This window comes from Eulemur rufifrons, chromosome 13 (genome assembly GCF_041146395.1).
Source record: "Eulemur rufifrons isolate Redbay chromosome 13, OSU_ERuf_1, whole genome shotgun sequence".
Taxonomy (NCBI): domain Eukaryota; kingdom Metazoa; phylum Chordata; class Mammalia; order Primates; family Lemuridae; genus Eulemur; species Eulemur rufifrons.
Window position 1 is genome coordinate 4,876,813 of NC_090995.1, and position 13,399 is coordinate 4,890,211.

Sequence of the window (13,399 nt, forward strand, 5' to 3'; positions counted from 1 at the left end):
TTAATCATTATTCACCTTTCTGAGGCTTTGCTGAAGCTGACAAAATTTAGTAAAACTTGGATAATAAAACACTTTAAAGCCTATGTCACAAGGCCTAGTCTACAATTTATTTAAATTTAACAAACATTTTGAACCAAATAATAAATATACCATATAATTCCTTTTTCAAAGCATCCACATACATATGCCCACACATATCATGCAGTAAACTTTCCATTTACAGGTTAACGTTTGCCTTCATTCTTTACCTTCCAGAATGGAACAATGGCAAAGAGTACTTTCTCAATTTCCTGTACTACGTTGATAAGACAGCATTTTTTTAATGAACGTATGCATACAGTATTTTGTCAAACATCAAGGCCAAAGTATTGTTTTTTTCTACGTATTGAATGACAAAATTTACAATCTCTGTGCAAGGATAATACATTTAAAATTTCTTAACTTATTTCAGTCTCCTATTATAATCATTTTGCTTATTTTTTGAGGTATCTTCTTTTTGGAAAGAACTAACAACTTTACACATACACACACATATACTTATATAGTTTCAACTTGTAGAGTAAAGTATATCATAGCTTCAGAGTGACTAATTTAGACCTGAGCTGTAGGGTACAAATAACCTTCAAATTTTATCAGCGAGGAACTATCATAGGCATTTATTTTAGTATCATGAATCTCTCTCTCTGCAGGGCACCAGCGGATTTCCCAGACAGCCCTCAAAACGCACAAATGGATTGGATGTCAAGCCATAGAATTCTACTTGAAAAATATTTTCATTAAACCACTTTATCAGAGTCTACACTTGTTACAGATTTCATCAAGGCTCTGCAACAATCTTTCTACTCAATTTTTTCCCTTTCACCTATTTATTCTGTCTAAGTTTGATATGGTTAACTGATAAAAAAAAAAAAGACCTATATACCAATCCAAGTATAATACAAGAAGAGTACCATTTAATTTATATGGTCCCTAGAAAATTAAGGACTATAATGCACCTCTCTGGTGAGCCTAAGAGGGCATGAATAAGTCCTGTGGTCAGTGATTTCTTTTTAAAAAATCTATTTATTGCACAATCCTCTAATAATGAAAATATTAAAAATAAGTCACAGACATATAATCCTAATAAACCTACATCATTTTCATTCTGCCATATTTTCTTCCAATCCCCACTAACATGCGTGCCTTACACAAAGACATTTATATAACAAATGAAACTTTGTGATTTCTTCCTTTTAAATTTAATATTTCTATATCAGGCTGTTTTTCCTTGATAGCACATAGCCTTCTAAAATATCATTTTTAATTTCAACAAAATATGCCGTAGAGTTGATGTATAGCTCAATGAATTAATTTATCTCCTTGTTTTGGAACACTGAGTTTGCTTCCAGCTTTTGCTTATTTATGCCAATAGAATTATCCACCATTTATGTTCAAGAAAATATCCTTGTTTTTAGGTGCTGATACTAAGATTATGAGCTCTTTACTTTTTATATTTTTGATAAGTATTATAAAATTGTTTTCCAAAAGAAGTATAACAAGTTACATTGATATCAGCACAATATACCTGTACCCATGTGATATTACTAATGCAACAATGAATATCATTAGTATATTTATTATTTTTATATAATGTAAACAATTCAATATCACATTTTTGGCTTGCCTATGTATTATTGATTTAATTATGGCAAAAAAGCCAATATTCATTAACTGATATGTATAAAGCATATGTTTATTTCTTATCACCTATTAATAATTAAGAACATAATCTTCTAAAATAGTTTATCCTTAGAAAAATATTCTAAAATACACTGCTGCTTGCAAATACCCCTGGAAAAAGGTATAGCTTTATTATGTAACTAAGTCTATTTGACAACTGACCATATTTCTCATTTCTAAATATATAAAATATGAAAAAAATATGTATATGATACTGAGGATAATGTCGCAGAATCTCAATACAGAGGGATATAAGGGTAAAGTAAGCATAGTTTTGTGGCCAAAGCACGAGAGGCTTTTTTGAAAGACTTTAACCACCAAGCAAGACCTATAAAGCAGATATTCTACCAGTTTTAGAATCACAGTAACTATGTCCAGAATCCAGCATTGTTATTTTAACTTACCGTATTTGGATATCTTACCAACATGGTATCTTACTGAATCACATAAAAAGGCCTCCATGAGAGGAAGAAAGTGGGCATGGGCACTCCAGGCTAATGGGGAGACAGACCCAGAGACGACACGAGAACTAGGGGGCAATGAGAAGGGCTCCTAGGAAAACTCTACTTCCAAGTCTCTCTGCATATGTATCCCACCCCATAAAATAGAAATAACAACAGTATCTACTTCATAATGTTACAGTAAGGATTAAATGAGTTACTACGAACAATGTCCTTTGAACAGTCCCTGCTACTCAATACCTGTTGGCGGGATACCTAATTTTAAGGTCTTTAGCCTCTAAAATTTAAGGCATTTACTTGTATTCCAGCACATTGCTCATCTCCCTTATCTGTGGTGACTCTATGCTCTTGTTTACCAGGGACAGTCTGGTTTATGCCCATCGTAGTGTTCTTACTCCAAGTTGTGACTCCATTTATTAATATCTGGTGTGAAATCCTCCCTCTGTCTGTTATGTTCAATGGTCTCTTATTTTGCACAAAAAATTTATATGGTCTCCCAATCTTAGCCTGTTTATTTTCCTCTATAATACTTGTCTAGTGCATCTAATATGCTGTGCATTTATTGCAGGTATATTTATTGTCTGTCTGTCTTTACTAGATGGAAGCTCCATAGAAAAGAATTTGTCATTTAAATTCATTATCCAGTGTCCAGAAGAATGTCTGATAGATGGCGAAGGCTCAAAATATGTTAGCTGAATGAAAGAACTAACCATTTTGATCACAGCGGAGCTATGGATGGGAAACTCTCACGCTACTTTGGAGTCTCTTTAGTGTGAAAAGGCTGGAGTAAGACTTGCCCAAGCCACTAAGGGTGCCAAAGTGGCGAAGGTGATGGAGGTAGTCTGATCAGCTGGCATCTAAGGGAGGATTGCCACAGTCTTTAAAGCAATGAGAAGGTGCCTTCCAGAAAAAAAAAAAACTTTAACATTAGTAACAGCCTTCTTCAGAAGGGGCTTCTTTACTGCTATGTAACTTTTCATTCTTTTTCTTGTTACATAAAGTTGCGTTGATCATTTTTATTCTAACATAACCAGGGTTTATAGCAGAAGGTGGGGTGGGTTCACATAGATAGTGTAGTTTGTACTGAGCAACACTTAATTCTTCTTAAAATTACTCCAATCATAGACTATATATTAGTTAACAAATCCTGTTCTGTAGGAAGCATATAACATGAAAACTAGACAGGTTTTAAAAAAGAATGGTATAGTAACTCACCACCTATATTTTATATTATTCTCATAATCACAAAATATTTACTTGGGTCCTGTTGCCGAAGCAGGTTGTTGGATTCCAGAAAGGTTTTGAGAAATAACTCCTCTTAATATATGAAATGCATGAAATATTTATATTGAATATAGTATACACAACATAACAAATGTAACATAACAATTTGACTTTTATGGATTGTCTACCACGTTCCAGATGCTGAGCTGGGCATGGGGAAGTCACACTCTCTGTCATCAATGAGTGTCCGATACCAGGGATAAGAGATGGAGCATAATTTTGTCCCATGGCACCAGTGTGTGCTGATAATCATTATTTTGGGTTTCCACTGAAGGAAGTTTTTTGTCAGTGTACGAAACAGAAAAAGTTAACGTTAAGGTTGGTCTCTGAAACTTCCTTACGACAATGATTGTGAAGACTTTAAAACAACACCATGGGGATTGAAGAATCACCTTCTCTATGAACTTGTCTGAAAAAGATAAAACCGATAATCCATTTGTGCCAAGGGGAATAAAATAAAATAAAATGGCATTCCAAATTCTCTTTCATTCTTTCAGGTCTGTGAAATTCATCACTGGTCCCTAGGGCGCACAATTACAAAACTGTTTATCTAATGTTCAGGAATAAGAGGCAAGTGTCTGAATATTTCTGCATGGAAGGCTTTACTGTCTTATAGATTTTCCATTGCCTCTAAAACAATGACTTTTTTAAGGGAACTTGGAAATGATCTTACTAATTTGGATTTCCTCTTAAACAGGCTTAACTTTGCACTGCATTAGTACTCATATTTAGGCAGTGAAACGGCCTTTGCATTTTTTTGACGTGTCAGGGATAAGCTTTTTTTTTTTTTTTTTTTTTTTTTTTTGAGACAGAGTCTCACTCTGTTGCCCAGGCTAGAGTGAGTGCCGTGGCGTCAGCCTAGCTCACAGCAACCTCAAACTCCTGAGCTCAAGCGATCCTCCTGTCTCAGCCTCCCGAGTAGCTGGGACTACAGGCATGCACCACCATGCCCGGCTAATTTTTTTCTATATATATTTTTAGCTGTCCATATAATTTCTTTCTATTTTTAGTAGAGATGGGGTCTCGCTCTTGCTCAGGCTGGTCTCGAACTCCTGAGCTCAAACGATCCGCCCACCTCGGCCTCCCAGAGAGCTAGGATTACAGGCGTGAGCCACCGCGCCCGGCCCCTGTCAGGGATAAGCTTAAATTTTACTTCCTATGCAATGAGCTTTTCTAAGAGAAAACACAGGGTTTCAATTTATATTTGCGAAAACCAAAATAAACCCATCTTACATAAATGAGCAGTGTCATTGGCTATAATTTACATCTCAATGTAAATGTCATTTCCCTGCTTACTGTTGAAGCTTTAAGTTCAGGTTTTGAAAAAAGCACGATCTATTCCTGTTATTATAAGCTACATCCCTGACAGCTCTCACATTAATGACACCAGATTGCTTGCTTTAGTGCTTTCCTTTTTGGAGCTTATTTTGTCATCATTCACCCCTTCTTTGCCTGTTCTCAAACAGAATATGTTCTAATGAGATTTGGAAAAGTTATACGCTTCTAGAACCAGAACGGAACTTCCTTTTTCTGGTTTGGTTGACAATCTGCCCCACAATTTCCTTAGGAAGTGAAGCCTACACATCTTGGTGAGATTCTGTCAAGGTAGGAAAGAGGATAGAAAATTACTCTTTCCCAACTATCATTTCTATGCTTAATACATTTAAGAGTGATGATAAATTGTCATGAGGGACTGGCCCAAAGGAAACGGACAATTGGATATGGAAAAAAACACAAACCTAAATTGTGTTTTTGAATTTAAAAACTATATAGAAGAATACTTTATTAATTTGAATGTAGTCAACCTATAATAAACAAGTTGTTTTATGCAATTCAGTGACTTCTGCTAGATTACACAGCTTGCAATAGATAATGGACAAATTACACAATGCAGAGAGCTGAAAGCTGATTTTCCAAAAGAGATTCATTTCCGTGGAAAGATTTCAACAATATGGTGATGATGATACTGTCTGAAGACTATTACAAAAGGCAGGAGATGATATTTGGTAACAACATGTTTGGGAAGGAAAAAGAGATAAAAGCAAAATATTATGTCATTTCTGATTATGGGAGACAAAATAGTGCCTAGTTTAGAAACAATGAGAATAGGGATGTCATGGGAATATTTTAAGAGAAAAAATGGTAACCATAAAACCTATACCTCCATAGCTTTGGGATGAGATAATATTCATGAAAGCTCTTTCAGTTATTTGGAAGAAAGTAAGTAGATGGAGCCAGATTGCTGTATACTATTATTATTTGAACAAAAAGCTACAATTTTCTCTGAAACTTAAATTATTATGACATATAAAAGAAGATAATAGTGAGTCTTCTAGTGAAGTATTTTTTTTCTTTATTAAATATGGCTTAATAAGCCCTTCCCTGTGAAAGAGATGTCAGATGGCATAGTCAGAGCCATAGGACACAGAAGGCTTTTGCTATGACTTGTCTGAAAGCTTGAGCTGCAAATATATTATGGATAAAAAGAAGAAAGTCATATTACTCAAGGTTTCAATGGATAAAAATAAGTCAATACAAAGTTTAACATATCATTAGATTATCAGATCCATGATTGATGATGATCAAAACTTGAAGACACAGATAAAAATTTAGAAGTGTTTTTCACTCTTTATGTTTTCTTTTTAAACTGGAAAAAATAGTGCATTCTTGTTAGAAATTTGTATTTAGTTTCTTCCTAATTCTTTACCAACATTTTCTCCTAATCTGGTCTGTTCACTTGTCAAATGCCAATGCACCACCTATCTGAGGGTGACCCTGTCAATTAGTACACAGGAACCCATTAGAAAAAGAAACAAGACAGTTAGAAGGGAGGCAGAGTTATGCTTTTACTGATTTTTGTTTTGTTGTCAACAAAATACACATGAGAATCATGAACCAGAATGTGTCATGAGACTTCTAAAGGATGAGAATGTTATCACAAATGAGATTCTGACTCTGCAATCAAAGATGATTCTGATGAATAAGAGAAGGGTTAGTTTCCCAAAGAAAGTCACCTGAATGTACAAGGAATACACAGATAAACTTGGATTTTAAAAGAGCAAGAGGACATGTAGCAAAGATTGAAAAAAGTTCCTAGAACCTAGGGCAAATCCAGAAGACCGACATGGTATGGTAAGAATGGTGTTGGGAAGAATAGAGCCTCACATTAGCATCCCAGACCTCATCTTCCTGAGAGGTCACAGCCTGGATTAGGGAGTACACTCCACAGAGATGGTACCATTTTCATTGATACAGATCCATTGATCTGTGTCCTCCACTAGACTGTGATGTGTTTAAGGGAAAGAAATGTGCCTTTACATCTTCTATTCCTAACAGAGTGCCTGCTATAAAGTAGGGGATTTAAGAAATGTTTGATAAATAAATGAAATACTGTGTGCACATCATGTCAAGGGCAACAGAAAAGGGCTTTAAAGTCATATATGGAAGAAAAAAAATCAAAGAAAGTATAGACTTACGGCTGGTAATCAACAACAGAGAATATAGATAGTTGACATTTTGTATCTATATTTTCTGTCAATAAACACAATCTTCAAACCAAAGAGGATCTACTAAAGTTATGTAAGAGAGACTGGATGCTTAAGAAGAATAAAAATGGGAAAATGACATTGACCTGTTAAGTTTCAGCTTCGCTTGTACAGCCTAATTGATTAGATTTTAGTTCAGGAAATAATTTATTCCATATATAGATCCATTGTAAAAACTTTAAATGTTATAATGGGCTATCTTGAGAGATCCTTGTGTAATTTGTGTTATTATCCTAATTAAAATTGACAAGGTTCTCAATTGGAAATTGTCTTTCATAAAACAGATGTACATTCCCTGGAAGAGCTGTATCTTATATAATAAAAAACTTGAGTTACACAGACCACATTATCTATGGTCCTGTATGAAAACCAGCCTAATTTATTTAAAAAAAAAGTATTTGCACTTAAATTAAGTGCTTTGAGATCTTGCCTGGAAATTAGATATATACTGATAATTGTCAATTTTTTATTGATGGAAGTATATTATGGCAAAGATCATTTATTCTTCTGATCATGTTTTTACTGTGAAAATCTTGAGTTTCACCTAGTCATGCACGTAGAAAGCATGGACTGTGAATCACAGGTCTGGATTTAGGCATGTGACTTAGCCTCAGTGAGTTTTAGTTCTTTAGGTCATTTATAGATGATGCTCAGATCAGGGGAAGCGATAAACCCATCGCACACAGCGCTGATCAAATCACAGGCTCAGCATGGTGTTGACCCTTTGTCTCCTAAAACTTAAAAAATGTATATTTGTATATTTAGACGATGCAATACTTCCCAAATGTAGGTATACATTTTAGGAGCATTGGCAAACTGGAATGCATCTGGAGGACGGCACCCAGGATTTTAAGAAGTCTGGAAAACACATAGAGAAGCAACTGAAACTGTTTAGACTTGAAAGAGTAGACTCAGCAGAGTCACCTTGAAATATTTAAACAACTTTGAAATAATAAAAGCACTGGAATTTTCTTATGTTGATCCAGAATTCAGAACTAGGATTAACAGTGGAAGTAGTGAAAAGAATATATATTTTGTCTTATTGTACGAGTGACTCCTAAAGGCCAGTTCTTTGGCGATGGAATAAACTACCTCATAAGGTAGTGGGCTCCTCATGGTGGAGCTGCCTAAGCCAAGCACCTTTTAGAAACACTGTAAAACATACTAAGCTCCAGGATACCTATATTTTAAGGTTTTTATAGTACTTTTAAATTTCCCTTAAAATTCTAAAATTGAGTGTTTCAGACGTGGATTTAGCAAATGTCTCTTTACATTTATTTATGGTGACAAAACAGTTTTAATTTTGAATGCATGTCCATTCATTCAATCAACACACATTTGTGGAGCAGTTACCATGTGCAGGTGTGGTATTAAGCACTAGGGTAGGATGGACAGGCAAATCAGATCTAGCGTCAGCCTTACGGAGGTCAGAGATTGGTAGGGGCAGATATCACTCAGTAGTGATATAAACAAATGGGCAATTGCAAACTTTGGTAAATGGTATGGAGAAGGTATTAGTACACAATACTTTGTGACCTTATTTTAAATCTGCAGACTTCTTTCTGTCTTCACCATTACCATTGAGTCCAGCCCATACCATCTCTCAGTTGAAATAACACAGAGTCTACTAACTGGGCTCCCTGCCTTTACCCACGCTGCCTCCAAACCTTTCTCAGATCCACAGCAAGAGTAATTTCCCCCAAATGCAAATCAGACCATGGCTCCATCCTGCCTAACATCTTGCATTACTTCTCATTGCTCTAAAGACCACCATTCTTAACATGACCTGAAAAGATTCTTATAATATAATCCCTTTATATCTCCAACCACTTTGCCCCATTTTCTGTGTTCCAGTCACTTGGGATTTTTTGTATTATGGCATTACACATCATGTTATGCGACAGGATCTTTGCACATGCTGTTCTTTCTGCCTGCCACATTCTTTACTCCTTCTGCTTCATCTAGATAACTCCATCGCATATAAACTCACACAGTGGCTTTTTTGTACACAATCATAAATCATTTACTCATTCACTCAACAAATATTTATTGAGTTCCCATTAAGCACTGTTTCTGGTGTTTAGATTACGCAAACAAACAAAACAATCAGAGAGACTTGCCCTCCAGGGGGAATAAACAGAGATTCCTGCTAGTTTATATTTTACCCAGAAAGTGAAGCCATTATCTATATGATCAGACCAAATAGTTAATTTCATTGGATAGAGAACTGTGCTCTTAGAGACTTTGAATGCTAAGGTTTCTACTAGGAATGAGAGGTTAGGTAGAAGACTGTAAAATAAAATGGTCCTTTGATAAAAACACACACTAAGTATTTATAATGTACAGAGAATTTGACTCATTTCATGCCACGTGATTTCATAACCTAGTTGATAGTATAGTGGTATATTTTTATGTGTATATTTTATGTACATGTATGTATAGTGTATATGCATATACCATAAGTATATTATATACTATCTATCACAGAAGAATGCAAAGTAATATTTTACCTTGAGAATATTAATGGATTTGTTCAAAATGAGTCTTGATATTTTGTTAATTAAATTTATGATTTCATAGGTAATAATAGAATGTATTTATTTCAAAGCCTGTGGTCATTAAGTAATTAACCAATTAGTTATTTCAGAAAGCTTTTATTCATCACATTTTATGCAGTGTTGGATATGAAAGAAGGCTTTTTACAAATTAGGAAACCACTGATCTGAGGACTTTATAGTCCACCTAGCGGGACAACATAAATGAAGCAGTATGAGGCAGTATATCCACAAAGTACAGAAAAGTATAATAAAAAGTGAACATAAATGGAGAAAACAATGAAACTTTCCCTCACCTCAATTATTTTCAGTATGCTTCTTTTTTCAGCAAGACAAAAACAATACAGTCACAAATTTATGTCACAGCAGATAAAATTCACTAGCTAGACTGAGTTCCGGTCTGAAACAACTTCTAACTAGTGTTTTGGATTGTTCAAAAAAAAAATGTAAAAGCAGCAACCTAGAATCTTCAGGAAGCTTCTGGGGTAATAGATTGTGATTGTATTCTCTTATGATCAGAATATCTCAGTTTGAAGGCTTTACGAGTTATGGACCTTAAAAGAAAAATAATAGCTCAGGGAGAGTTTCTTCTTTCTTAGCTCCCTGAGAGGAGGGAAAGGTCAAAGGCAGCCTAAGACATTATAGTAGCTCAGAAAGTAGCTGTGTCAGATAGGATCTGGCTTGGTAATTGTAGCTCTGCTTTCTCCCATCATTCCAATAGTGGTGAGAGCTGAGAACTTAGAGCAATGGATTGAGAAAATACTGTAAAATGAAAAGACCATTGGTCTGGAGAAAACTACAGTCAGTAAAAATGGAAAATAAACTTCTATGTGTTTGGCCTTTAGTAGCCTCAGAGACTTCAAATAACATTTTACCAAATTGCTTTTCCGTTCTTCGTAGTTGAAATGCTTTTTTGGGGAATCACTCACTAGTTTAAAATCTGTTAGCAGTTGTGAAACAGTGTAAAAAGGGATATAGGATATATTTTTCTTCTTAAATGCCACTTAATCCAATAAAATTTAGGCCAAGGGTACATATGAATTTTAAAAGTTACTATGGATTTTCACTCCTGCTGCTGTGGATAATTTTGTATTCTAGAAAGTTCTTTATTTGGGTGAGGGTTACCCCAAACAAACTTACTTTCTTTGGCCTACATATTGTTTTCACAGGGCTCCATTCTATTAGTTGAAACATTTAATGTTACTGTGGGTTTCAGATATTATTTATGCTAGATGGTTTTGTATGTCTGGCACACAGTTTAAAAGGGTGCACTCTGTAATATTAAATGATATGACAAATGAATGCTGAGAACAGAATTGAAATTTGAAAAAACTAACATGCTGACAATTGACAAATAGCCCAATTAACATTGCAGACTTTTTACCAAGTTGAAAAATTAGAAGCAAATGAATAAAAATGTATTTGTATTAGAAACAAAGTTTAGAAGTTTATAAAACTCATTTTTTTTTTCCTACTTCAGGAAAATGGCTTAGGATTATTTTTCTCAATTGCTTATTTATGGTGCTTTAAAGAGAGAGCAATAATGTGTGATTAAGTGCCCGATGATTTCGGTGGGTTTTTGCAAAGGTTTTGTACAAAGTGGATATTTATGTTTGGGATCATTGTGCTACTGAATCAGTCTCCTAAGTATCTGAAAGCAAGGGTACCTGGTTCATAGCTACAGCCCCAGGGGATGGACAAGTGTGGGCATTTGAGACCTCAAGAAATTTTTGTTGAATGTGTGGGTGAAGGCTCTGCAAGATAATGAACATACAACACAGAGTAGCAAAATCTGACTGATAATACGGAAGCATTCTGGATGGACTATCAGGGTAATCAGTTGAGGCCGATGAAAGCAGTTTTGCCAAATTGACATGAATACATTTGCCAACATAACATGAATAGAAGATGTTGTATTAAATACTTCTCCCAATAATTTTCTACCTTCAGCTCTGTAGAGCAAAGAAAGTATTAGTAATAAAAGATGAAACATATTCGAAAGATGAACTTAAACTCACTCGTGTACGCTCAATCATAGGAACAGATAAAGAGAAATACTACTTCACATAAAACGGAACACACCACTGCTTTTTGTTATTTTTTTGTTTTGGAAAATTACTCTTGGATAGGAAAAGTGACCAAGAGAAAACAGAAAGAAAAAGGTGTTTAATCCACAGCAAAGCTTCATTGTAACCTAGTTGGTGGTTTTATTTCTTTCATCAAAATTTCTCACTGAAGGCCAGTTTGTGTATACGTTCCTTTACTTATTCATTTTTTTCTTTCTTCCTTCCTTTCTCCTTTCCTTCCCTCCCTCCTTTCCTTCCTTTCTGTTGAAATGGCTATGCAAAGAGGTTCACACATATGCTCTGAGATTTGGTCAGGTCTAAGGGACGTTGGAAGGAGGTACTCACTTTAGCAGATGCTGAGGACATGAGCCAGGAAGGTACAGATTTGGCAATGAAGGAGACCCCCGACAGATAACCCACCTCCCTTCAGTTCTCAGTCCCTTCCCGACCTGTCTTTGCTCTCACACTTCCACGCTAATCCTGATACATCTACCATAACAAACACTTTTCTTGCTATTCCACAGTGTCTTGGTCCTTCAGTTGCTTTCATTGAACAGAGAATCCCCTCATTGTTTTATGGGGTTTATCTGACTCTCTAAGGGATGTTACAACATCATCAAAAATCTCGTATTAGCAAGTCTAATGAGAAGGCATCAAACACTCCTTGCTCCTTGTCACGTTTCTCAGAGCTACGTGCTCCAGCAATTCGTTCATTCTGGAGGGACACTTTCTTCTTGAAAGTAGTACTGGACTTTGTAGAAAACATCAAATTGGGGCTCAACTTGTTGGTGCTGCCCGGCTTTCCTGGAAGTGCAGCCCTTTTGAGAGCCTGATTGCTTGAAATGACCTTAGAGCCGGAGAGGAGGAGGATCAATTCTCCTCCTGCCACTAAAAGTCTGCTGGGGATTATACCTGAGTACAGAAGTGCCACACTTCTTTAAAAAACTCAAAGGTTACCATAGTTAAATGATATTGGGCTACCGAGTGCCAGAATTTTCAAAGCAGATTCATCTAAAAAAATCAATATGGACATAAGACATTTATTGCATTATTCCATTATATACCCATACCTCAAACATTTAACATGTTGTCAAGAATAATACTTGGAGCTCTTAAACCTTAACCAAATGTAAAAGCAGAGACCCACAGAAAATGAAATCTTCAGTGAACCAATACATCAAATTTATTATTTTTATTTCTAGCTATCCCAGGGACTCCATGAAAAGAAAAGGAACATATTCAAAACATGTGCTCGAAACAGAAGCCTTTTTGGAAGAGTCGCTGCAAATACACAAGCACCAATGGAATGAGATGTCTTAGTTGATTTAACAACAACAACAAAAGGAAGTGAAGGACGTATAGAAGGTGGCTTTAGGGAATATATTGATTTAAAGCACAGTAATTCCTTCCTGACAATTTTTGCCTTTTTGAAATAGGTCGCAAGACAGTGGTGTGGTTTAGAATAAGGTGATGAAGTGATAGTGATAAAGATGGTTTGACGGTTTAAAGGATAGAGTTGTGAAATCTGACTATTAGTAATATTGTTTTATAAGAAATTAAGGTCGGTGAGTACCTAAAGTGTGGTAATCTGTGAGAAGAAATCATATTCTAGATCAATGCATATTTTGTCTACATTATCCATTAAATTCATATTTAAATAATATCAGAATGCTTGGATAAAGAATAAAACATTCTATCATCTAGATACTAGGCTTTTAAAAGTTTCTATTCACAGTGGACACTTTTCTGGATATTTAATGTTTATCTAG